General features: G+C 45.8%; 1 long non-coding RNA gene across 1 annotated transcript; it reads left to right on the top strand.

Moving 5' to 3' along the window:
* Positions 1-26,348, top strand: LOC122461018. The gene is made up of 3 exons (XR_006282700.1): positions 1-223; positions 23,188-23,433; positions 24,693-26,348. It is a non-coding gene; the product is annotated as an uncharacterized LOC122461018 (long non-coding RNA).
* Positions 26,349-26,700: the final 352 nt, after the last annotated feature.

Below are 26,700 nucleotides of genomic sequence, written 5' to 3'. Positions count from 1 at the left end.
CCCACACAGCCCAGCTTTTTCCCTCTCCCAGGGTTGTTTTAAGTCCTTCAAGGTATGGCGGGGGGACTACCCTGCCGCAATTACACTGATAATTTTTGTTTGTGACACTTAAGTGTCATTTTTGTTATTTGCACACATTTTGATTTAAGGGAGTGGATGGGTGGGTGGGTGCATGTTTCTTTCATAGGGAAGTACATGGGGCAGGTGGACATGAATTGAACAGGTAAGACCCTTCTTGGCCTCCAAACAGATGAATTCCAATATGTTTGCACAGCTGTCTAAGTTTCCCATTTCCTTTTCTTTGATGATTCTTTTTATGTGTCTTTTTCTGCCCATAAACATCTTTATTTTTCCTTCATGGTTGTCAGCTTTGTGCTTGTCCACTTAGACTTGAGAAAATTGCTGCTAGATTGCACTGTGCATTATGTGCCCTAGGAAAGTGCTGAGAATTCAAAATATAATTCTCTAACCCTCTAACATAATTTACCCAGGAAAACCACTCACATATCCACTCACACTGAGCTGGCTGTTGTTTTGATTGAGGGCTTTGTGTTAGAAATGGGGGAGGTAAGGTAGGATAATTAACTTATATCTGAGATTTGTAGCACTATATGCTACATGAGAGCCATCTGTCTTGAATGGTTGAGACACAAGAAATCCTGCATCTTGGTAGGGGGTTAGACTAGATGACCCTTGTTGTCCCTTCTGACCCTATGATTCTATGCAGGTCCCCCTGGGACCAAGTGTTCCAAATAGCTCCTAGGGAGATGGCTATGCAAACCCCTTTGCCAATGCTCTTTATGTGCATCACTGTGCAACTGCTTTTTTAAAGTACCTCTCTGTGTCTGTGAGGGCTTGTCTATGTAAGCACTTAGTTTGCAGCAAGCTGAGGTGTAAATCGACCCTGCACTACACCCTACATCGACACTACACTGTGGTGTGAGCAGTTGTGGGGGAGTAGTTGCCCAAATACCTGCCCAACATCCCAGATGAGCGTGCAGTCAAGGTGGCTAGCCCTTCCCGCCACTCGTACCACAACATCCATACTCTCCGTTTGGCGTGCTTGCTCCACCAGAGTTAGCATGAATATGTCTCCTCGAGCTGAGAATCATAGCCCCAGCTTGAAGTGTAGACACACCCTTCATGTCCATGTGGACTCTGTGCTGCACAGTAAAAGTTCCCCAGCATGCTTTAAGGCTAAACCCAGGGTTGCGAGTTCAATCTTTGACAGGGCCATTTGGGGATCTGGGGTAAAAATTGGGGATTGGTCCTGCTTTGAGCAGGGGGTTGGACTAGATGGCCTCCTGAGATCCCTTCCAACCCTGATATTCTATGAAAGAAGAACAAGTACTCCCTTTTCAAAGTGCAACAGGGAACATGTAGCATGAGGCAGAAGGATCCATATGGACGGGTAGTGCGTGGCAGGCTAGTGCGGGTAGAGTTGGTGCAAACTTGTATAGACAAGCCAGGGGTCGGACCTCTATTGCCTCCATTCTGGAGCTCTGGAATTGAATGCTTTGCATAGTGAGACAGTTACTCTTTGAGCTGGGCTGGATCCCAAACCACTCCAGGGCAAGCAGGTTCCCATTAGATCACTGGTTCAAACACAGCCTAGGTTAGACGTGATGAAAAGTTGTTACTGGTGATGGGCCTATACCAAGACCATCAAGCCAAGCCTTGCAGCTATTGTTACTACCACTTACTGGCTGGTCAAAGGCTTCTGTGAAATGACTGCACACAAACCAACCCTCGCATTCTATGGAAAAGGCTCATTTCTCTGGAGCTGCTCTGCAAGGTTACACCAGCTATTTGCAAAACAAATGTTCACAGGAAATCTCGACTCTTTGTGACTCTCTCTGGGACTGCACAAGCATCCAGTTGTTGTGGGCTGGAATTCGTACACCCCTAATCACAGAACTATTTAGGACAGATATCCCCATGTGTGCAGGCGGCTGCTGTGGACTCACTTGGGGAGCGTGACATGCGGGCCCCAGGGCCACGCAGCTTCCTGATGCTGTGGATTCTGGAAGGCTAGCGCATTCTTCCTCCTCTGGCTGTCGGAACACATTCCCCTTTCTCTCCTGACGGATGATTTGCCGATGACCCTGCAGTTGGGGTATAGCCCATTCTGCTTTCATGACACATTGAGTGACTTCTTCATCCAATGGGACAAAATGCTGGACCCACTGAGACAGAAATGTGAGAAGATCAGACTCTTAACATGGTCCTGTGGACTCAGTACCTCAGTATCTGAAGTCACTGGATGAGATGAGCGGTGAGTCCTGGCCCAAACCCCTTGCCAAGGACAAAAGGGTATCTTTTACTAGCATGGGTGTGACTATGCTAACATGATGTTGTGATGCCTTTATGGGTGTGTGACTATGCTCATGAAAAGGTGAATGACTATTTTGTGGGTGTGACTATGCTAGTGAGTTGATGGGATGCTAGTATGTGGGCATGGCTCTTTCATTTATTTAAATTTTGGCCTTGTACAAACTCCCCCTAAGGGCTTCCAGGCAAATCTCTGAGCATTCTGGGCAGAAATTTAAAAACATGAGCACATGGGAGTTAGAAGGTAAAACTTCACCCAAACAGCAGTGGCAATTCCTCCCTCCCCACTACTGCCTACCTTCCGATCACCAGTCATGGGCCAGCACACTGTCCCACCAGAGAAATCCTCCCACAGCCGCCTCAGCCCTGTGACAATGCCCAGCCAGAGGGGCGGGCTTTGCAGCATGCCTGGAAGGGCAACAGCTATTGTTATACCAAGGAACAACATCCTGCTAGTATGGGAGTGGCTGTGCTAAGCACCTTAGAGACTAACAAATTTATTAGAGCATTAGCTTTCGTGAGCTACAGCTCACTTCATCGGATGCATCCGATGAAGTGAGCTGTAGCTCACGAAAGCTAATGCTCTAATAAATTTGTTAGTCTCTAAGGTGCCACAAGTACTCCCTTTCTTTTTGTGAATACAGACTAACACGGCTGCTACTCTGAAACCTGTGCTAAGCATCTGAGCATGCTCAGTGTGAACTAGATTTGCCAGTAAACCAGTGAGAATAAGCTTGGTGCTTGTGTGGTAAGTGAGAGGTACTGCACCATCCCCCCAAACATTAAACGGCCTGGCTCTGGGTGTCAGTGTCCCGTGCACAGGTGTGTAAAAGGATGCATGCAGGACATTCGCTACATGCTCTTTAGAATGTACACAGCCTGGAGGTTCTGCTCCCCAGCCCTCTCCTGGGCAGGCAGCATGGTGCTCTCAGACTGGAATTCCTCAGGGGATGAGGCAGGAGTTTTCAATGCACAATGTATTGACCTCTCAGCTCCATTTAGTTTCAACGCTGACAGGAGAAGAGTTTCCAGAAAAGAGATTCAAACCACCTCCCTTCTCCCCAGAAGGACTCTAGCTTGTTACCATTCCTGGCAGGCTGTGCTTCCTCATTCTCCAGGCTCAGGACAATGTGACCTATCGGACAGGGCTCAGTAATTTGACTCCAGGGTCTCTGTTCATATCTCTGTTTTTCCTGGTGCTGTCTGTCATGTACGCCTTGCACACAGCAGGTTGCAGATTTGGACTGGCTATAGCGCTTCCAACATGGAGAGATACAAGAGATGAGTTCTTTTTATGGTACTTTAACACACTGCCATCTATAGCTGTTATCAGCTCAGACAAGGTGTGTTACACACATACCTGGCTTCAAAAGCCACCAGATGGCTGAATATTAGAATACAGTTTTAGCATTCCATCACTTCCCCTCCTTTTAGTTTTACATTCCTACCATTAACAACATTTACACTATCACAGTCTTTGAAGTTCAGTGTGGATCAGTCTAAGTGTCTCTGAATCATAGTGCTTTTCTAGTAACACAACACAATTATGTAACAGCTTGGTCATCTGGCTGCTCATTGGTTGCAACAACTGGCTGTGGTCAGTTTGGGATCTTTGAGTCTTCTTTCTGCTCTGTGTCCACCATTGTTTGATTTTGGTCTGAGTGTTCCATCTGAGGAACAAACTGAAGATGTTGACAGTTTCTGTTGAATGCTCCACTGTCAGTCTTGTTCACATCTGATCTGGGTGCTGAATACTTTTTCTTTATGACAGCTGGAATCATCCATCTTTTTTTCTCTGTCCACTTTGACACAAACATAGTCACCAGGTTCTAGACCCAGCATTTATCCGAGTGACATCTATTGTAAAAGTGTTCATAATTTCTTTTTGCCTTTTTATCTGATTTGGCTACTTTCTTCATATCTGGCCACTTTGGAGATTATTTCCGAGTTGTCTTTCCATCAGGAGTTGTGCTGAACTATATCCAGTAGTTGCTATCAGTGTTGATCTGCAGCTCAGAAGAGCAAGGAATGGATCTTCCTGCTGTTGGATTTTCTTGGCTGTCTGCACACCTTTGTTAGCCTCTCCATTCACTTGTGGGTAATGTGGGCTGTTAGTTATATGATCAAAATCATATTTCGCATAGAATGATTTAGCTTCCACTGCGGTAAATTGTGGTCTGTTGTCTGTCACTAGTTGTTCTGGAATACTGAAAGTAGCAAAAGTACACTTCATGTTTCTCAATAACCTTCTGATATGTTATGTCTTTCAAGGGCATTATTTCTATATATATGCATTCAATTATGAAATTGCTTTTACTTTTTTCAGGGCTAGGACTGATTCCATCTTTGTTTATTGTCTGTCCCAAAACCTCAATTTTTTGTAGGCAAAAACCTAATTTTTTCTTGTTTAGCTTCCGTCCACACCGACTGATTAAGCTTACAACCTCATTGAGGATTTTGTAGTGTTCGTCCATCAATGACTTATGTATGAAAATATTGTCCATGAAAACTACAACTCCATTTGTGTTGGTTAACGGTTCTGCCACCTTTCTTTGGAAAATTTCAAGTGCACGGGTAATCCCAAAAGGTAATCATCAAATGCAAACTCTCAAATGATGTGATAAATGTAGTCAGTTTAGCACTCTCTTTGGCTAAAGAAATTTGCCAGAATCCATTTGAGGCATCCAGCTTGAAGAATAATGTAGCTCCTTTCACTTTGGGAGGTTTCAGAATAGTAGCTGTGTTAGTCTGTATCTGCAAAAAGAAAAGGAGGACTTGTGGCACCTTAGAGACTAACAAATTTATTTGTGCATAAGCTTTCGTGAGCTACAGCTCACTTCATCAGATGCATTCAGTGGAAAATACAGCAGGGAGATTTATATACACAGAGAACATGAAACAATGGGTGTTACCATACACACTGTAACGAGAGTGATCAGGTAAGGTGAGCTATTACTAGCAGGAGAGCGGTGGGGGGGATGGCGGGGGACCTTTTGTAGTGATAACCAAGGTGGAACAACACCCATTTTTTCATGTCCTCTGTGTATATAAATCTCCCCACTGTATTTTCCACTGAATGCATCCGATGAAGTGAGCTGTAGCTCACAAAAGCTTATGCTCAAATAAATTTGTTAGTCTCTAAGGTGCCACAAGTCCTCCTTTTCTTTTTTCACTTTGGGAGGAGGTCATCCAGTGTTGGGAGTATATATTTTTCTCACATCTGCTTCATTAAGTCTTTTAAGAGCCAGACGTTTGTATATTTCCATTTTTCCTTATAACCCATACCATTGGCGTACACCCTGCTGTTGGCTCACAGATTTTCTCTAGTATGCCAATCTATTCCATTCCCTTTAACTCAGTTTCCACTTTGTGAAGCAACAGGATGGGAATCCTGTGAGGTGTTCGTACACCATATGGTTCAGCATCGTCTCTTAAAGTTATTTGTACTAGATCAAGGTTCCAGTATCACCAAATACTCTGTCAGGTTCTTCCACCTTTCTCACTAGGCCCATCACAGCTTCTTCACTGCAGTTGAGAAGGTTGTTGTTTGATCACATATACTCTGAATGGCCCATGCAGTTCAGAGCACCTTTAGGGCTACGTCAGGTACTTTCAGCTCTGAAGGGGTTGAAGGTGATTATATGTTCCTTCTGATATGACTATCAATTTGCTCCTGAATCAATGTTAAAACTGGTTAAAGTTAAAGTTAATAGTCTTGTCATGAATGTTCAGTTTTACTTTCCAGAAAGGCTTTTAGTCATCACTCGTGATAAATTCCAGAAACAGTGGCTCTTGACTGTCTGTAGTAATCAGTTCCCTAACCCTCTTTGTGAGGCAAACAGCTGCAAAATGTCCATATTTTGTGCACTTATTACATCTTACACCTTTGGCTGGACACACATCTTTGGGCTATGAAATTTTCCACATTTTGTGCATTTGGTGTGAAAGGTTTTGTAGTTAGCCCAGGATTAGTGCCTCTTTGCCTCAGGGATCTTATGATGATTACTTTTAGAAGTCAGGTGTATTTCTTTACAGCTTCTATGCTAGTTTCTGATTTTTCAAGTTGCTCCTACCTTTTGTTTTGCTACTTCATTAGTTCAGTTTGCTTTGCTTTCTGGATAGCTGTGTTATAGTGTTAAATCTCTCATTAACTGTAGTTGCTGTAAGAGGCTTTTGTCTGTTAACCCAATAACCTGTCTGTCTCTCATATTTTCTTGTACTGGAGACCCCAAAATCACAGTTTTCAGCTAAGGCATTAAAAGCTCTTATAAAAGATCCAACAGATTCCCTTAGTTCTTGAATTCTTTTATGAAAGGCCATGTTTTCACCAACCACATTTCTCTGAGATATAAAGTACAAATCAAACATTGCCAGAACCCTTTCATAGTCATTGTTGTGACTGTCATCAGTAAAGGCAAAGGATTTAAGATACATTCTGCCTGCTTCCCCATAGTATAAATGACAGCTGATACCTGGATGTCTTCCTCTTCCTGGTGGAGTTTGCAAGATTCTGCATTGCTACCAAAGTGCTGCTTCCAGGCTGTCCATTCTGAGGGTCTGTCAAAGCTGAAGTTCCCTGGGGCATTGAAGAGTGGGGTGTTGATGAGATCGCTCTTGCAACTTGTGTATCTGTTTTCCTTCTGTTTCTGCTCTCCTCTGGCACCAGTTAGGCTACCTTTGCTTCTGACACCATGTCACATATTCCTTGTACATGGTACATCGCAGGGCTGCTACTAGCAGGTCAGGCTTTTGTACCAGCTTTGGACTGGCTATACATTTTCCACCAGAGAGAGAGATCGATCTCTATAACAGTGGTTCTCAAACCTTTTTTCATGGACCACTTGAAAATTGCTGAGGGTCTTAGTGGACCACTTAATGATCTTTCCAAATGTTGTTTGTACCGTTAGCTAACTATTGTAAAGCGCTTTGGATAAAAGCGCTATATTAAAAAAAAAACTTTTTTTTGTTCTACAAATAAAAGCACACAACTCATATTTTAATGTCAGTAGCCTTATCTTTCTAATGCGATGGATGTGCCCTCTCTCCCCCGCTGTAGCAGCCCCCGAGCTGGGGCTGGGAAGGAGGGCCGTCTCTCCCAAGCAGCCAGAGCTCTGGAGCTGGGGAAAGCCACCTCTTTCTCTGGCCTCCACAGCCCTGCATGTCCCAGATTTCCCCCCCACCCTCTCTTCTCACCCCACTTCCCCCTCCCACCTACCTCCTATTCCCCCTCAAGGCCACCACCTCACCTTAGATGTGCGTCTTCTCCAGGGTCCAGGCACCTAATTAGTGGAGCCACGCCTGTGCAGCTCCGCTAATTAGGTGGGTGGCCCTTCATTCTCTCGTGTGCAGTTGTCCAGGTGCGCACCTTAGAGAAAACTATCTGCAGACCTCCTGAATGGAACTCGTGGACCACTGCTAGTCCACGGACCACAGTTTGAGAACCTCTGCTCTATAAGATACTTCAGTGCACTGCCAGGTATGGCAGTTACCTTCTCAGGCAAGGTGTGTGACTCACGGCACCACCTAGTTGCTGAACGTTATAATACAGTTTTACAATTCCATCCCAGTGTCCCAGTGTCAGTGACTTAAGGGTTTTTGTGATACAGGTGGATGCAGCTGATATCTTGTTTGGCATTGCTTTGATCCATATCCTCCTGATGAATCACAGGTTCCACTGAGAGAAAACCAAGAAATCAGAAATAACCCCCCCCACACACTCTGCTTGTTTCTTGTTTTGGTTTTGTTACTTGACAACTTAGCCCCCAATTCAACAAAGCACCTAACCACATTCCTAACTGTTAACACAGGTTAAGTCCATTGAAGTCAGTGTGACATTACACCATCTCCATACAGGCATGACACCATCTCATTTGCAGTCACTTGATTGCTCTCTTTGCATCCCCACCTTTTAAGCTACTTTAATTTTTGTAAGGAGACAGTTTTGACAGCCAGGCCTAGCTTATTCAGTCATGTGCGTATTTGGCTAGTTTTCTAAGGCACCTCTCACTCCAGGCTGATAGTGGATTTGGTCCCCTGGCTGGTGCCAGAGTCTGCCATGATTCTGCTATAGATTCTCGCAATGCTTTCTCTGTCCCTTTTTCACCTCTGTCAGCAGGGATCTGGGGGCTCAGCTCTGTCAAGATTATTCTTGTTCTGTGGAGGCCAGTCACAGCACATGGGCTGGCACCTCCTTCAAAGTGAAGAACCTGATCTTTTAACAGTGAGGGTCATTAACCATTGGAACAATTGACCAAAGGTCGTGGTGGATTCTCCATTACTAGCAAATTTTAAATCAAGAGTGTATGTTTTCCCTAAAATAACTGCTTTAGGAATTCTTGTGGGGTAGGTCTCTGGCCTGTGTTACACAGGAGGTCAGACTAGATGATCACAGTCATTCCTTCTGGCTCTGGGATCTAGGAATCTGTTCTTTACAAACTACCAGTGAAATTAATGATGTTGTGGAGCTGGGTTCTGACACCGCAAATACTTCCCCACATACTGCACTATACACAGGGAGCCAATGGGGCCGTGCAATGGGAAAAATTCAACCTGAAGATGAGTATGTGCAGGCTTGGGGCCCAAATGCTTGGTGACAACAAAACTGATCATGGTACAGTAACAATGTCCGGTAAAACAGGTCTACCCTTGGAAAAGTCATCTGGGATTGGGTGTTGAATACAAGGCACTGATGCCGCTGCCCGTACCATCACGCCATTGACCTGTGGCTCATCACCTGGGCCCTTCCAGGGAACAAATAATGCTTTGAATGCCTCGGGGACTCATCTGCGTCAGTTCCAGACATCTCTGCTCAGCTCTAGCCCTGCCAGAATTCTCTCCCTTATTTCCTTTTATCCTGTCCTGCTGCTTGCAAACTGCCCAGGCTGCCTGCCTTAATGCTGCCCTTAACTCCCATGCTTCAGGATATGCATCATTCACTAGCTGATGGGCAGGGGCAGACTGAAGGTTAAAGCCTGAAGGATGGAATGGAGGGCACTAGGGATGCTTGAAAATCTTCTCTCAAAACTTTTTTTTAAAATGTAAAACTGGGTTTTTGATTCCCCAAACTTATTATTTAAGGTCTCTCCTTTTGGCTTTTCATCAGAGAAGGCAAAACTAACATTTTTGGGGTTTAATGGGAGTGTTTGGCTGAAAATGTTTCATCTGGGGCCAGAAATATTCAGGTTTTGGCAGTTTTTGGACAAACTTTCAGTTTTCATTTTTTTTCCAATTCATTAGTTTTTTTTTTACACAAATTTAATATCATTTTTTGATGAGATTACGAGTTTGGTTGATAAGGTTAACTGCGTAGATTTAATATACTTAGACTTTTGTAAAGTGTTTGGCTTAGTACCACGTGAAATTCTGATTTAAAAATTAGCATGATACAATATCAATAGAGCACATGTTAAATAAATTAAGAACTGCCTAACTGACAGATCTCAGAAAGTAATCTGTGTAGAATCCTGAAGGAATTGGGGTGTTTCTAGCGGGGTCCTGTGGGGATCAGTGCTAGGTCTGATTGTATTCAACATTTTTGTCAATGATCTGGCAGTAAATACAAAATCCCTGCTGATGAAATTTGCAGATGACACCAAGACAGGCAGAGTGGTAAATAATGGTGAAGATAGGGAAGCCATACAGGGTGATCTGGATCTCTTGGTAAGCTGGGCCCATTCCAACAAAATGCATTTTAAAAGAGCCTCCATTTAGCCATCCAGTGCATTAAGGCAGCCAGTGTCACTCTATAGATATTATGGGCCAAATTCTGCTCTTTGTTTTCCTGGTGTAAAGCCACAGGAGCTCTATTGAAGTCAGAGGAGTTGCTCTGGACTTACACCAGTGTGACAGAGAGCAGAGTTGGGGACCCTGTGTCTGTAATTCAGACCGAAAGCTAGTGGAGGCAGGGGCTGTCACCTCTTTGCACCGTTCTGATCATCCCAAGAGCACTTAGTGTGACATGTAGTTGGTCATACATAACATACTTGGTTTCAGCCTATCCAAGATCTACTGGAGGACACTGACTCCTGGTTGCATTGACCACAGGATGCACACACAACATTCCCTGTGTCGCTGCATGCCTTTGATGCCAGCTTTCTAAACAGGCGTCCTGGTGCCCACCCTGCTGTCCGCAAGAGCTGCACCCCTGACCACAAGTGGAGGACCGTGAGGAGGATAAGCAGATCAGAATGTTTCTTGACTTTGCTTCTGAAGAAGGATGATAACTAACTGAAAGCATAATTCCAACAGAAAGAAAGGACCATCCAGCATTAGGGCAGCCTGATGTCATCAGATCATGAGAAACAGGGAAATTGCTGCTTTTCTGAAAATAACCCTGCAGTCTGAGACAGGAGCCCAGCACGGGGCCAAAAGTCACCAGGAGTGACTGGAACAAACCTGGTGATATCAACCCATTGCCTGGGAACCGGACAGAGAATCTGCAAGCACCTTTCTCATCTGCCCTGATTTCATCTCCCTTGGTTTCCAACAGCAGGAGGCTGGAATCCCCTGGAAACCCTCTTCTCCTCTCTGGCCAGCTTCCCGCTCCCCAGGAGAGAAGTGGAAGCACTGCCCAGCCTGGGTTCTGCTCACCTGATGCCTGTCATCAAGCGTCTCCGGTGTCTTTACCAGCTTCTTAATTACCCACCTCTGCTCTCACACTAAGGTCTGTACAAATCATGCTCAATTGTCACCGGCGGATTGAGCTGTCATCATTCCGTATGTATTTCAGCTCCATTACTTTCAATAATACGCAGCCGCAGCTTCATACAAAACCAGTTATTACCTCTGGTGCCTGGTGACTCTGTGACCCAGACAGGTTCTGCCATGTCAGCAATTCAAAATGACAGATGGGCCATAGCAATTCTATGGAACACAATGGCTACGAGTTACAGAGTTTAAATAGGAGACAGTTACAGTGAATGACTTATCCTACAGGCTCCGAGCCCAACAGCATGGTTCCTGGAGAATAATTAAGTCTTATGCTGAGAAAGTTGTCTTGTCTCTGACAAAGGAGGATTTGAGTGTTGAGGCCAGCCTTTTCCTGGGGAATCATTCATATTCAACTGCAAATAATTTTGGGCCTGTTGTAATAAGAATATACAGCAGCTTCTGGAGTAGGGTGCTTGGCCAGGAAACCAAAACGTGAAAAAAAGCTGAAAGACACAGGTTGTGAAAGATGCTGTTGCAGCTGCTGTTGTTTCCAGGTTGACAGTTAGACTCTTACTTGGGAAGAGGAAGCAAACTAAGGAAATGTGCTCTAAATGGAATTACTATAAGGTGGGGGTGCAAATGGCTGAAAGACCATACTCCCAGAGTAGTTAGCAGTGGTTCGCTGTCAAACTGGGAGGGTGTATTGAGTGGGGTCCCACAGGGTTCAGTCTTGGGTCCTCTACTATTCAATATTTTCACTAATAATTTGGATAATGGAGTGGAGAGTATATGTATAAAATGTCCAGATGACACTAAGCTGGGAGGGGTTGCAAGCATTTTGGAGGACAGGATTAGAATTCAAAATGATCTTGACAAATTGGAGAATTGGTCTGAAATCAACAAGATGAAATTCAATAAAGAAAAATGCAAAGTATTTCATGCAGGAAAGAAAAATCAAATGCACAGCTACAAAATGGGGAATAATTGGCAAAGTGGTAGCACTGCTGAAAAGGATCCGGTGGCTATAGTGCATCACAGACTGAATATCAGTCAAAACAGTGATTCAGTTGCAGAAAGGGCTAATACCATTCTGGGGTGTATGAGCAGGAATGTGATATGTAAGTCATGATATGTAATTGTCCAGTTGTACTTTTGTGAGGACTCAGCTGGAGTACTGTGTACAATTCTGCGTGCCACACTTTAAGAAAGATGGGACAAACTGGAGAGAGTCCAGAGGAGAGCAACTAAAATGATGAAAGGTTTAGAAAACCGGACCTATGAGGAAAGGCTAAAAAAAACTGGTCTATGCACAGGCTTGATAACTATTCAATGCTGGGGGTGATATTGTGCTTATGTAGTTACACCCAGTATAACCCCAGAAGCACCCAGAATACCCAGAAGTCACCTACTATAGGACAGGCCCAACAAAGAAAATAACAGAACACCACTAGCCATCACCTTCAGCCCCCAACTAAAACCTCTCCAGCGCATATCAAAGATTTACAACCTATCCTGAAAAATGATCCCTCACTCTCACAGATCTTGGGAGACAAACCAGTCCTCGCTTACAGACAGCCCCCCAACCTGAAGCAAATACTCACCAGCAACCACACACCATACAACAAAAACACTAACCCAGGAAGCTATCCTTGCAACAAAGCCCAATGCCAACTTTGTCCACATATTTATTCAAGTGACACCATCATAGGAATTAATCACATTAGCCATGCCCTCAGGGGCTCATTTACCTGCACATCTACCAATGGGATGTATGCCATCATGTGCCAGCAATGCCCCTCTGCCATGTACATTGGCCAAACCGGATAGTCTCTACGTAAAAGAATAAATGGACACAAATCAGATGTCAACATTCAAAAACCAGTTGGAGAACACTTCAATCTCTCTGGTCTCTCGATTACAGACCTAAAAGTCACAATTCTTCAACAAAAAAACTTCAAAAACAGACTCCAGCAAAAGACATCAGGAATCATAACATTCAAAAACTGGTAGGAGAACACTTCAACCTTTCTGACCATTCAGTAAAAGTTTTAAGGGTGGCAGTTTTGTAACAGAAAAGCTTCAAAAACAGATTCCAATGAGAAACTGCTGAGCTTGAATTAATATGCAAACTAGATACCATTAACTTGGGTTTGAATAGAGACTGGGAGTGGCTGGGTCATTACACATATTGAATCTATTTCCTTAGGTTAAGTATCCTCACACCTTCTTGTCAACTGTCTAAATGGGCCATATTGATTATCACTACAAAAGTTTTTTTTTCTCCTGCTGATAATAGCTCATCTTAACTAATTAGCCTCTCACAGTTTGTATGGTAACTTCCAATTTATCTGTATGTGTGTGTATATATACATATCTTACTATATGTTCCATTCTATGCATCCGATGAAGTGAGCTGTAGCCCACGAAAGCATATGCTCTAATAAATTTGTTAGCGTCTAAGGTGCCACAAGTACTCCTTTTCTTTTTACAACTCCTAGTGTGGATGCAATTATACTGGGATAAAGGTGCCTTAAATTGCTTAGCTTTCCCTCTTCCCATATGGCAATAGCTATACCGGTGTAGAGCACTCTTATAACTATGTCCATTCTGGGTGTGGAGGGGGTTCCCACTACTTTAACTAGACCAATTTACATCAGGGTGTGAGGGCAGAATGAGGGTTCAAGAAAGAGACATTGGAGTTGTGCCTCATCTTCCTGATCATTCCAGAACTTTAGGCCAACAAGAGTTCATTGAGGGGCAGACTCAAGGGTACCTGTCTATAACCAGACAGCTAGGGAGTTAACTCTTTTGAATCTATAAGGCCAGAGGGTATCATTAGATCACTGGTATAACACAGGTCAGAGGATTTCACCCAGGTCCCACTGTATTGAGCCCAATAACCTGTGTTTGGCTAAAGCATCTTCCAGAAAGACTCCAGTCTGGATCTGAAGCCATCAAGAGATGGAGAATCCACTAGTTCACAAGGGCGTTCATTCCAATGGTTAATTACCCTCACTGGTAAATACTTGAGCTTCTTTCTAATTTGCATGTGTCTGGCTTCAGCTTCCAGTCATTGGTTCTTGATCTGCCTTTCTATCCTGGATTGAAGAGCCCTGGAATATTGCGTGCAGCTCTGGTCGCCCCAAGATACATTAGAAATGGAAAAGGTGCAGGGAAGGGCAACAAACATGATGAGGGGTATGGAACAGGTTCCATATGAGGTGATATTAAAAAGAGAGGGATTGTTCAGCTTGGAAAAGAGATGACTAAGGGGGCATATGAAATCATGACTAGTGTGGAGAAAGAGAATAAAGAAGTGTTATTTACCCCCTGCACATAACACAGGAACCAGGGGATCACCCAATGAAATTAATAGGGAGCAGGTTTAAAAGAAACACAAGGAAGTACTTCTTCACACAATGCACAATCAACCTGTGGAACTCATTGCTAGGGGAAGTTGTGAAGGCCAAAACTATGACTGGGTTCAAAAAAGAATTTGATAAGTTCATGGAGGATCAGTCCCCCAATGGCTATTAGCCAACATGGTCAGGGATGCAACCCTATGCTCTGCATGTCCCTAGGCCTCTGACTAGGAGTGGCCGATGGGCTGGATCACTTGACAATTGCCCTGTTCTATTCATTCCCTTGGAAGCATAGCCACTTTTGGAAGACAGGATGCTGGGCTTGATGGACCGTTGGTCTGACCCATTATGGCTGTTCTTATGTCCCTGTGTTCTAACAAAGGGGAATTGAAACCAAGGAAGCAGTTTGTATAATGCATCCAGACTGGGAGTCCTGCCTGAAGCTGGAGCACAGACCGGGCCCAGTGAAAGAGTCATAGCAGAGTAAGCCAGACCAAGGAACAAGGAGGATGCTTCTCCAAGTATTTAATGGGATCGGTTTCATGTGAAAGAATTTGCTGAGCTGCAGAAACCACAGCCAGTGCAGGCTGGGGGAACAAAGGGCAGTAAAGTTCTGGGCGGGTGTCAGTGCTGTCAGGTCTCAGGAAAGCGTCTGTTTTCATTGATATTAAAGAAGGTCCCCAGCTGATGGGGAATGTGAGTCCGTTTGTGGCAGGAGACAGGCAGTCTGGTCATTAGAAATCAAAGCGAAACAAGCAGATGACTTTTGTAGGGGGAGCTCTTTCATCTCGTTACTTATGTCTGTGCTGTGGTAATAAAAAGCGTTTCAGGAATCTCCTCAATGCAGGCTGTAAAGAGAGAAGGAACCATACCAGCCCTTGGGAGGATGGGGTGGGGGGGTTCCCCATGGAAGTTTGAATGTGAACTATTTCTGGCTATTGATCTGCATGAGGGAGAAGTGTGTTCATGAGAAGAACAAAGGGCAAAATGCTGCTTTCAGATCAGGGCTTGGCCAGTCCAGAGAGTGGGGGAGCAGAATAACCTGGTTATTAGACTGTGGGTGCTCCTGTTTCCTGTGATATTCCTGAACTCTAGACTGGGGAATTCTGCTGGGCATAGGAGCCTCTCTCAGAACGGAACAAGTTTGAAAGGGTGGCTGTTGCCATTGTGATCACAGGTAACAGGCATTCGCCATCTTCATGTTCCTGGTGATTTACAGAACATGCCAGGATGCTGGAAGCAGTGTCTGTCTGAGGCACTGGCCATGCTCAAGCCTATCTTGTATGCACTTCTGCTAACAGCTAACTGTCCTGGATGGTCCCACAGAGCAAATGAGAAAGCTGCATGCAAGAGAGTTTGCAGCAGACGCTCCTTTTGCAGCAGGGCTCCGCAGGGCTCTGCCGCATTCACAGACCTGCCCTAGGGCGACCCAGGGCTTTGCTCCACTCACAGATCTCAGCCTATATGGAGCTGGCCTGAAGCTCATGGGAAGATGTGGCAGTGACAATCAAGACTGTGACAAATCCATGTTGTGTTAGTGGAACTGTGCCACGGAGCCTGTCTGGTACAACGTTATCAGATGCAGTGTCTGATCCTGGCGCCGTTGGTCTCACTGTGGCCCAGCACTTGCCTAAATCCAGACCCACGTGGGAGGATGGGGCACAGCTGGATTGAAATGTTCCAAGTTTGTGTGTGTCACATCCCTGAGGCACCTGGGAGATCTCAGAGAAACCTGTTGGAGCGGGAATCGCTATGCTAGTGAGTACGCACTTCTGTGCAGGGAGAAGTATGGTAGAGGTGTGAATAGACTTGTTACCCCAAGAGCTGGCCCCAAGAGCAAGGAGATTCCATTCACAGACATGAGTCTATTCTCCCGGCAGTGATCGATGTCTGTCTGAAGGTTCAGTGCATGGACCAGTTCTTGCTGCAATTATTGAAATAACCAGTCAAAAACTGGGTGAGACGTGTGGGAACTTTCCAAGTTGTTTCCATCACACAAAAGGTCAGAATAGACTCATTGCTCCTTTTTTTTCAAAATTTATCAAGACTTTTGTTAATTGATTTTTTTTTATCAAAAGCTTTATTGCAGTCGTTATCAACATGGAGATTATCAGAATGGAAGGGGGATAAAGATAAGGATAATATTTTTCCTATATGTTGTCAACAAAATTTTATTAAAAATTGTCTTAGAAAAGGCCATATATGAACAAAAAAAATTGGGGGGAAAAATTGAATTGTTACAGAGGAATAGTCGGTTATGAAGCTGACATTGGCTTTGCTGTGTTTTGCAGGAGGAGCTATTGGTCTCCATCATTCCAGGATGAACAGGAGTGGGCAGTGGAATTGTTAAATGGTTTTCAGAAGTGCAGGCTCTGTGTTCTTTGTAAGGCCTACGCTCCAAAAATGGACCATTTCCCCCACAAAAGCAATGTATGTATGATATGTAGGGCACTGCTGCAAAAACAGTGGCTTGGTAAAGAAATCTGAAACGCTCTGTGGAAGTGCCTTGGGATGCTCTGCTGCCATTTGTGACTGCAGAATTCTGGAGTTGATGGCATTCAGAATTTTGGAAAAAATTACATTTTTTTCAGTTCTGAGCATTGGGGGAAACCTGGGCTGCCATAGGTCACTCCACATGCCCTGTGCAGAGTGGTACCAAAGGGTCAGAGCTGGGGCAGGGGCTGGGATCTGGCCCAGCGCATTCAAATGCACATGTAGGAATTTCCAAAAGTCAGCATTACAGCTGCAGTTTTGCTGCATGCAGGAAGCATCCCCAGAAGTCAGTGACACCCCACAGGTGTTCATCCACTCACAACACACTACATGATCTGGCGTAAACCTACCCTCAGAGATGAGGAACTGGGCATCATGAAAACCACGAAGTAAGTGCAAAGCAATTGCTTCTATCCCTGCAGCTCTGAACTCTTTGGGGGAAATTCAATCCCAGAACTATTGAAAACTACAGCTCCTTCATGAAAGTGATAACTACAGAGGGTGGGATGGGGGACCAAATCAATCTGGGTCAGCCTGGACTCTGGAGCTGGCTCCAGCCCCTCCAGAACATGCTAAGAAAGGCTCAGTCGCTCTCCAGCTGGGCAGGAGATGCATTCTGGTGATGGCAAGGTGAGGTCTCAGGCTTGTGGGTGTATGGTTTGGTTTTACTGTATTTGCACTGGACGCATCATGGAAAGTGAGATCCGATGATTCATTACTGTTATTTGGGTGATCTGGGCACTGCCACATCAGGATCACGCCCCTCTGAGCTGGGCACTGCTTAAACACCCCCGAGAAGCAATCCCTGCCCCGGCAAGCTGGTAGTGTAGAAAAGAACATGGCCTGCAGGAGGCAGGGAGGGAGGCCAGGGGACACAACTTCCACACGCAGCGTTTCGGAAACGTCCGCATGACCCAGTTTGGCATTTTTGGAACGGAAAGGTTCAATTTTTCACTTTGAAATTTACTTTTTCTATTTTAACAATGTAAATGGTCAAAATGGAAATGCAATACTTCCATTGATCCCACATGGGGAAAAATGGAATTTTGTTTTCTGAAAAAATTCCAAATTGTTTTTTTTTTTTTTCCTTCAGATTTGGGATAAATAAACATTCAAAATCTCACAATGTTTTGAGAGATGGAAAATCCGTTTTCCTCCCAGCTCTCTTCTGAAAGGCTGAGGGGTCGGTGCGGTCTCTGTGAGCCCCCTCCTCAGGATCTTCAGAGGCCTGAACTCCTGCTGCAGGCCCAGCCTGACTCCTCTCGGCTGGCCTGGCTTCCTGCAGCTGCTGGCCTCTGGCACTGTTCCCAAGCCATGGGGTCACTTGGCTGCTTGTGCCTGGCTTGTTTAAACTGGGAAATGAGTCAAGAAAACTTCTGAGCAGCCTAAAAAAGATTGTAGCTCAGTGGGGAAAGGGAGAGGGAGACAAGATTTTTCCAAGGCCCAAATAAAAGCCATCAGAGGAGGTGAGAGAGCCCTGTGCCATGGCCTGGCCCACTCTGTCCTCTTTGTTTATATCCTTGCCATGGTCACGGCCCACGAAATAAAGAGCGGCCTTTTGAAACACTGGGTGTACCCACGGAAGGAGTGAGGTGGCGTAGGTTACAAGTTTTGCATGGGAACGGGCGGGCAGGTGATATGCTCTTGTGGCAGGCAAGGGTTGTGACTGAGTGTGGGGTGTGCATAATACATGCATAATCTGATCGGGGTTGTGAGATTGGCACTTGGCGGAATTAGTTGGTTTATATTTGGCACGGAGAGGAACTGTGTAGCTGAGCAGGAATTTAAAAAGTGCCCCTTGTACACACATAGACCCTGTTTAATTTCAGGCTGTGCAGAAATGCTATGAGCAAGGTAATTACAAGAGCAGTGAGCACTCCATGAGATTTGGGCAGGAGGACCGTACCTCCTGACAGTGCCTGGAGCCAGCACCAGAACAGGGGGTGATGACGCTCCCTTTGGCACTGCTCAGTTAGGCTCCCGTGTACAGGCCAGCTCTTCTCCAGTCCGTACCTGTGTTTACAGGATGCTATTTTCAAATCCTCATAGCTAAAATACATTGTTTCCCCCCAATGGAGTAGTGGCCCAGCTACTCTGGGCAGCCTGTGTCCTGTCAAGACTTAGCTATTCCACTGGGAATGTTTTTGCTGTAGTCTCGATTTTAAAAACTGGGCCTAGCTGCTGTTTCTGCTAGGAAATGTGTATTTTCCCTCTAGTGGCTCAAAAGTGACCGGTGGGAGTTTGCTGAAAGTTAAGGGAGAAAAAGGCTACTTATGGAAAGTGACCAAGCTTGGGAATTTCACCCCAGCTGGGAATGTTTGAGAAGAGATGAGCATGTGCTGACTGGTGGTTATGATGGAAAGTTTTAGCAGCCTGAATGCTCGTCACTGTTACTGGCACAACAGCTGTAATACGCAGTTTGAAGGTCTGTGCACGATTCAAGCCGCTCGGTGATCGTCACTCTGTAATTTTCTTGTTTTATAAACATTGAGTCCCCACATCATTATTTTTCTGGTCCTTGTGGTTGCAATGTTTGGATCTGTAGTTTGAGCAATTTCTGCCTCAGACCCGCCTGGGGCTGTTCCCAGCTCCGTGGAGAGACCGTCTCAGCTTTCATCCAAAAGCAAACTCAGGCCAATGCTGGAGGGAGTGCTGGGTAGGATGCTGTCTCCTTGCATGGCTGGGCTGAGTGTGTCGTCTCAGTAAAGGCCATAGAGGTGTATATAGGCCATGAGAGATGCAGGCACGGAGTCAGATGTCAAGGGCTAGGTGTTTAGGTGAAGCAGATGCTTCTTTTGTGGCTGTGTTTGGCTTGCCAGAGTGTGATGTCATGTGACAGCAGCCAACCAACTTTACCACAATATCATGTGATACAAGTCGGCCAGGGAGGAGGTGACATCATGTGACAAAAGCCACCCAGTGCCCCAGAAGTTGGAGAAAGCACATGCCTGGGGTGGGAGGGTGGCTGGGCTGGGTATGCCTCCATGCCAGGGGGCATTGCTCCATCCTCCACTCTCACAAGGGTTGTGTCCTGTCTGGTTGCACATGCCGCAAGGCTAGGGAGGATGGCTCCACTCCTGGGGGCAGAGGCCTCCCACAGCTTCACACCCTGAGCCCTCAGGAGATGCTGCCCAACACTGGACCCAAATGCCCAAGCTTAGTTCGACATCACGGCTCCAAGCTTTAGACCTGGGCACTGACCTGAACACTTCCTCACCATGCATGGGATTCTTGCCTGCCCTCCATTATGTAGAGCAGTGGTGGGCAACCTGCGGCCCGCGAGCCACACATGGCCCATCAGGGTCATCTGCTGGCAGGCTGTGAGACAGTTTCTTTACATTGACCGTCCACAGGCATGGCTGCCTGCAGCTCCCAGTGGCCACGGTTTGCCATTCCTGGCCAATGGTCCCTGTGGCCCCATGCCACTTCCCACAGTTCCACTGACCTCCAGTGGTACTTGTGTGCCTAAATCATCTAGGTGCTTTCAGAAATCCAACCCTTACTCTTGGCTATGATCAGATGCCCCCACTTCCCATTTCTCTGCTCTAACCTTTCTCCAGGGCATGGAGGTTGACAGGATGCTGTGCCATAGTCCAAGGGGGCTCCACCACTCTCCTGCTCCAGAGCATGACAAATCAGGGTGCAGCAAACACCAGACCACACTACCACCAACAGGGATAGAACCAACACTCTGCATCCTCAGAACACAGCTTTCTGCCTGGAACCTCGCTTACCTGTACCTGGCCGCACAGCTCCTCCTCCATTGACCACCCGCGCCCAGCAGACCATATGGGAACTCGTCACAGCACGCAGCCCGGAATCACACTGGTCGTTTGTGCAGCTGGATTTCATGTCAAACTTGCGTCCCCCTTGCTGCCCCACATCTTACCTCGTCTCTCGCCATGCCCACTATCCAGGTTCTTCCATCCCCCAAAGCATGTGGGTATGGGATTACTTCCCCCAGAGGCATGAGCGGCATTTCCTAGGAACCTCTGTTTGTACCGTTCTGTCCATGTTTCGAGCCACTCTGAGTTCATCGATGCTTTTTTAGGGTCTCAGTGGAGGTCGCAACCCCTTGCATTTAGCCAGGGTCTTTAACATGTCATTTACCCGCCCCCTCCCCCGTCACCCAGAGCAGCAGAGACCACCCAGCCCATGACTCCTGCCAAGGCACTTGAGCCAGCTGTGGAGAGCCCCATGACAGCTGGTCAGAAATGTTCAAACATTTCCCTTGAAAACATGTCGCTTTCACCAAGCAGTTCAGGGAATGTTGAAGTGAAACAAAACCAAAGGAAAAAGAGCATAAAATACAATTTAGTTTCAGTTTTCAAAAACCAAAACCAAGCTTGAAATGTCAGAATTTCAGCAGTTTTTCCATCTGTCACTGGGCCCTGTGTAGGCTCAGGTGGGCCTTCTGCATAGGAGCTTGGCAGGCAGGAGCTGGGAATCATCTGACCCAGAGGGACAGCAGTTACTGATTGGGTCGGATGGGTCCTAGCTGGGGGTTATAAAGGAGGGTCCCAGCTCTGAGGGGACCTGGGACCAGGAGAGGGCTGGGAGTGCCCTCTCCTGTGACTACACCTATCTACCCAGCAGCCACCCACTCCACAGATCTCTCTGGGCTTGGGAAGGTCCTAATCATTAACCTGACAGAGGCCACAGGACCCCACGATCTAGGCTGGGATCTGAACTGTTGCTTTATGTTATGATTACACGTTCCATTTTGTGCGGGTTGGAGAATAAACAGGGCACTGCCTGAGGTAAGCGCTAGACTGAACTGGGCGTGGTTAATTGGGTCCCCCAGCATGCTCCTTCTCTCCGTCTCCGTTTTGTTCCCTGACCATAACAGACTGGACAAGGAAAGTTTTTTGTTTTTTTTTATTTTCCATTTTGCTTTGTTTCCATTTTCCTTTTGATGCTTTGTAACATATCACCCATTGGAAAAGTCATAGAGCAACAAAAGGAGAAACAAAAAAAAGGAAAGAAATTCCTCCTAGAAGCCGTTCATTCTAGTCCATCCCATGGCAAAAAATCAACTGAAGGGGCAAGGGGGGGGGAGTTTTGAAATTTGACTGTTTATTTATGTGTTTATTTCTAAAACCCGAAACAAAAAATTCTATTTGAACTGAAAGGAAACCGAAACTTTGCCCCATTTCACTGGGAAAATTTCCTACAAAAAAAACATTATTTCCAGCTCAAAAGTTTGAACAAACAAAATGATTGTTTCCAAACAGCTTTAAGTGCCACTGGGCACCCCCATGTGACAGTGTGGGGTATAACAGCCACTGGAACCTCCAAACATTGGTACGTCAATGCCACCAGGGTCCCTAGGCAGCAGCAGATGGAAGCATCTCCTGCTTCAAACACTACATGTGGAGTCCAGCTGCCCTGGTGGGATGAACTGGGACAGCACCATTGACGACCGGGCGCTGATACAGTACCTAGGGAATGGCTGACACAGCTGGGACTTTGCTGGGGGGCTAAGCCTGCCCTCCAGCCTTGAATCACTGGCCAACACAAATGCAATTCTTGATTTGCCCAATGCTCAGCCCTAGGCCACTGCCTGCCATGCAGCGCTGTCTAAGAAGAGGGCTTTCCTGAGGTGATGCGTCCTATCCTGCCAGTCCAGAGCAGCTATGAGGAGGTGCAGGGCTGGCTGCGGGGACGCCGTCTAGCACCAGCCCTGGGATGCTGAGGCCAGCGCATCCCTCTCCAAGCTGGTACCCGTGCTGCCAACCCTTGCAATTTAATTGTGGGTCTTGCACTCTTTGGTGTTTTAAAGCCCCAGCTCCTGGAGTCATATTGTTACGTGAGGGTTGCGGCTTTATTTTTTTAGAAAGAAAGAGTCCTGGCTGCATAGAAAAGCTTGAAATCACAACCTGAGTGCAGCCCAAAGGCACAAAACCCAGAAGACAACTCATTTTCAAACATTATTATTTTAGAACGTCTCATGATTTTTCTGGGGCCCGACTCGCAGTTTGTGAACATTTGGGGCTGGAGATCCTGTAGTGATCCCAGAGCAGAGCCAGGCAAATGGATCCCTTTCACTTGACAAATCCTCATCTGTTTTAGCCAGGCCAAGGCACTGCAGCTCCCGTTGGCAGACACAGCTTTGGGGAATGGGGGGAGACGCTGCCCTGGTGCTGACACTGTGAAGGAGTTTGCTGGATGTTTTTCCGGGTGGGAAAAATCTCCCTTGTTGCTGCAAACACAACTTTCCATGACCAGGGTGTCAGACCCCTCCCTTGACGCCTGCTCCTCTTTGCTCAAAGCCAACTGCCTATCCATTTACCCCACCCCGCCAACCTGCGAATGCTGGATATTTTCCCATCAGTACAATTTCTTTTCACAGAGTTCTACCCATCACTCAGCTGCTGGGGCACACAGGCCTTCCCTGCCCCTTCCATCAATGCTTCTTGTGCACATCTTCCGGGCAGCCCGGAACACACTTTCCCTGTACACCTGTGCGGTCATTTCCATGTGTGGTGAGGAACTCCAAGCTGTCCAGAGAAGTCCCACCGCTTTGGGGTCCTCTCATGGAATGTGCACATATGCCCAATAAAACCTAGGGCGATGGGCCAAGCTGCAACATGTTGCGGTGAGTGTCTGGCAGAGTGGCAGGAACGCAGCCTTGGGGGGAGATTCCATATGTCCATGGATTGCTGCACGCTTGTTGAGCTCCGAGTTCAAAGGTGCACATAAGGGGGGCCGTTTGCCACAGGGCTGAGCTGGACATAAAAGGTTGTTTACTCCGCTCACTAGAAAACAGACTCATTTAACGTTCCTTCTGGCTTTTTTTCTTTTTCAGATCTGAAGTTTAAAACCCTGTCACTGGAAAACCCAGCACATACTCTGTTTGCAGGCTGAGCCCGAACATGGGAGTAGTCCAGGCCCAGATCCTCAAGGATCCGATTTCAGTGAAAATTAGGAGCTCAAATATCTTTGAAGATCCATGGATGACTCACGTGAGTCAAGAGTCTCTGAATCAGACCCAGTGGTTCAGTTTTTGTAGATTCATAGATGTTAAGACCAGAAAGGACACACTGTGGTCATCTAGTCTGACCTCCAGTATAATATAGGCCATAGAACTCCCCCCAAATCATTCCTTTTTGAACGAGAAATTCTTTTTGTCCTCCTCGGTATTTCATTGCTGGGGACATTCCAACAAGAATATTCTCCCCCTTCCATAGACTATTTCATCCAACGTGCTTTTTCAGCAGTAATGACCATAGCTTCATAGCAACCCTGTGAGGAAGATGAGTATTTTATCCCCATTTACAAGGGAAAGTGAAGCAGACAGAGGGGACAATCAAACCATGAATCAGTGAGGGAGCTGGGCTGAGAATCCAGCTGGCTTGAATGCCAGCACTGGTCACTAACCATCATCAGGCTGCTTGCTTCCTGCAGGGTCTGTGCTGCTCAGCATCTCACGCACTCTGCTGCTCGCTCCCCAGCTGCCATCAGAGCTGATGCTGTGCAAAACATTTGAATTAAACCACAGACCCACTCAATCCAGAGCCTGCATGTAAGGAGGAGTTGGGCAGGAAACTCTTTTCACAGGCCATGTAGACCTTTGACATTTTGAAAGTGGTTCCCAAATTGCCCAAAGTGGGGAGAAAAGTATGAACTGACAATCCAATAAAATAAAAATAAAAAAATCACATTAGGTCAATTAAAACGTTTCATTTTGATCATTTAAAAACATTTTGTTTCAGATTTGACCTTCATTTTTACTTTTCTTTTTTACTAAGAACGTACGTTTCCAAAGGGAAAATTTGTTTCAAAACAAAAAAACAAAACCTGTATGGGACATTTCAACAATTTCAAAGCTTGTTTTTATCTAATTGTTTTTGACAGGGACATGTATCAATAGCGACCTTTTCCTGCAAAGAGTTTTGGTTTCAATGACTCAGTCTTTTCCAAATGATAGAAGTTTTGTCAAAAAATTCCCAGCCAACCATAGTGTGATGTCTGAGATGAGGGATGTACACAGCTGCCAAACTCACCCCAGCTGCCTGGTTCCTCTGAGGACATGGGGACGTGATCCCCAGCAGCAAGACATGTCCGAGAGACTAGCCACTAGATACTCCCCACCCTGGTAAAATGCAAGGCCCTGGACACTGAGGAAGGGGACAGCTGTTGGGAATCATTCCTTTGGAGGTTGGAGTTCACTGCTCTCCAAATGCAGAGCAAACCTACATGGCTGTTTGTATCATGCTGGCTGCGTTTCTCTCTCTGAATTATTCATTCCCATTCTCTGTTGGTAGAAAACATTCCTAGGCCAAGAGGAGCGAGAGCAGAGAAACCAGAGACCCTGCGGGTAGGAGCTGTTGCTGCAGGTTAGTCTGTGTCCCCTAGGTGGCAGGCCAGAGAGCAAACAGCAGCTGCCAGCGGTTTCCTATTCCATATGGCTTTGATATTGGGAAGTCAGCCCTGATAGCTGCAGACGATCTGGAGCCATCCTTTATAAAGTAAAAGGCAGTGATTGGTGTGCATGTCTGCCACTGTTTCCCATTTACACCAGAAGGCTTTGGGAACCAATCCAGCAGCACTTACAGCCCAGGCAGCTTGTCAGGCCCAGCTCCAAAACGATTTGTCAGAAGAAGAGTTTAACAAGTGAGGCTAGCCTAGCGTCCTTGCTTGGGAATAGGTCAGGCATTCACTGGGAGAGCAGCATTCCGACACTTCTGTTTAGCAACACAGAGAGACAAAGTAAACACCAAGCATTAGCTCACAGGGTGTGGTGAGGTCCCTGGAAAGTCAGCTGGCTGGAATGCCGTATGTTGACTTTCCTTCGGGCTACAATGAAATGACACTGACACTGTAATTTAAGACGCTGAAAATAGGTGCTCAGATGTGAAACAAGCTCTCAAGTGTATTAATGCCTACTGCACACAGTGGATTTTCAGGGAGCGCTCTGGCTAGCGGCAGCTCCTGGATAAATTACACAGAAAGCAATGGGGCAGAATCCGTTTGCAGGAGCAGTAGGCGGCCATGGACCCTGGAGAGCAGTGACAGCTGGGGCCATGTCATACACCAAAAAGAACAGAGAGTGGTCACACAGAGAGTCCCCTGCACACCATTGACTCATTTCAACCAATAGAATTGCAGCTTGCAAATTAGCCAGAGTGGAAGGGTTATGTTTGGTTAAGTTACCTTTTGAGGTCATAATAGCACCACATAGAATAATGTGACATATTGACCTAGCCCCGTCTAGTGTTTATAGTCATAACACTCACAGTGTTAATCACTGCACTTAATCACAACCGAATGCCTTCAAGTGTAGCCTACATGAGATGGTCAAACTGTTTTGGTTGAAAAGCCTTTCTGACAGAAAACGGCTTGTTGAACAATATCAACGTTTGCCAAAAAACATCAGGAGCATTTGAAACTTTCTGATTTTTTTTGTCAAAAAGAAAATTTTCATTTTAATTTCATTCCATTTTTTAAAAAATACTCTCTATGCAATTTGATTTGATTCAAAAAGAAAAACATTCTTTTTTTGGTAGTGACAAATGAGAGAGAGCCCCATGTAAAGCCCAAAACTGAAAACATTTGAATATGATTCAAATCCAGTATAATGCCATTTCTCATTTAGTAACTAATCCAAAGAAACAATGTTATTGAAATGAAAAATCCATGAAAAAATGTCAAATAAAATGAAAGTGGCATTGGCATTTTTGCTGGACAATAATTGCCATTTTTGACCAGCTTTGCTAGAAAGCTTGAAAAGCTGGTGAAATGACATGATTCATCGCGTGCTAGTGCAACTCATCTCCTCCTTGTTCAGCCCACATACAGGTATGGGTGTGCAAAGGGACACCAGTCATCACAGACCCACAGAGGCCACCTACCATCCCAGAAT

The sequence above is a fragment of the Dermochelys coriacea genome, chromosome 7 (genome assembly GCF_009764565.3).
Source record: "Dermochelys coriacea isolate rDerCor1 chromosome 7, rDerCor1.pri.v4, whole genome shotgun sequence".
Lineage (NCBI taxonomy): Eukaryota > Metazoa > Chordata > Testudines > Dermochelyidae > Dermochelys > Dermochelys coriacea.
The sequence above is the reverse complement of the archived record's forward strand: the minus strand, read 5'-3'. Positions and strand labels throughout refer to the sequence as shown.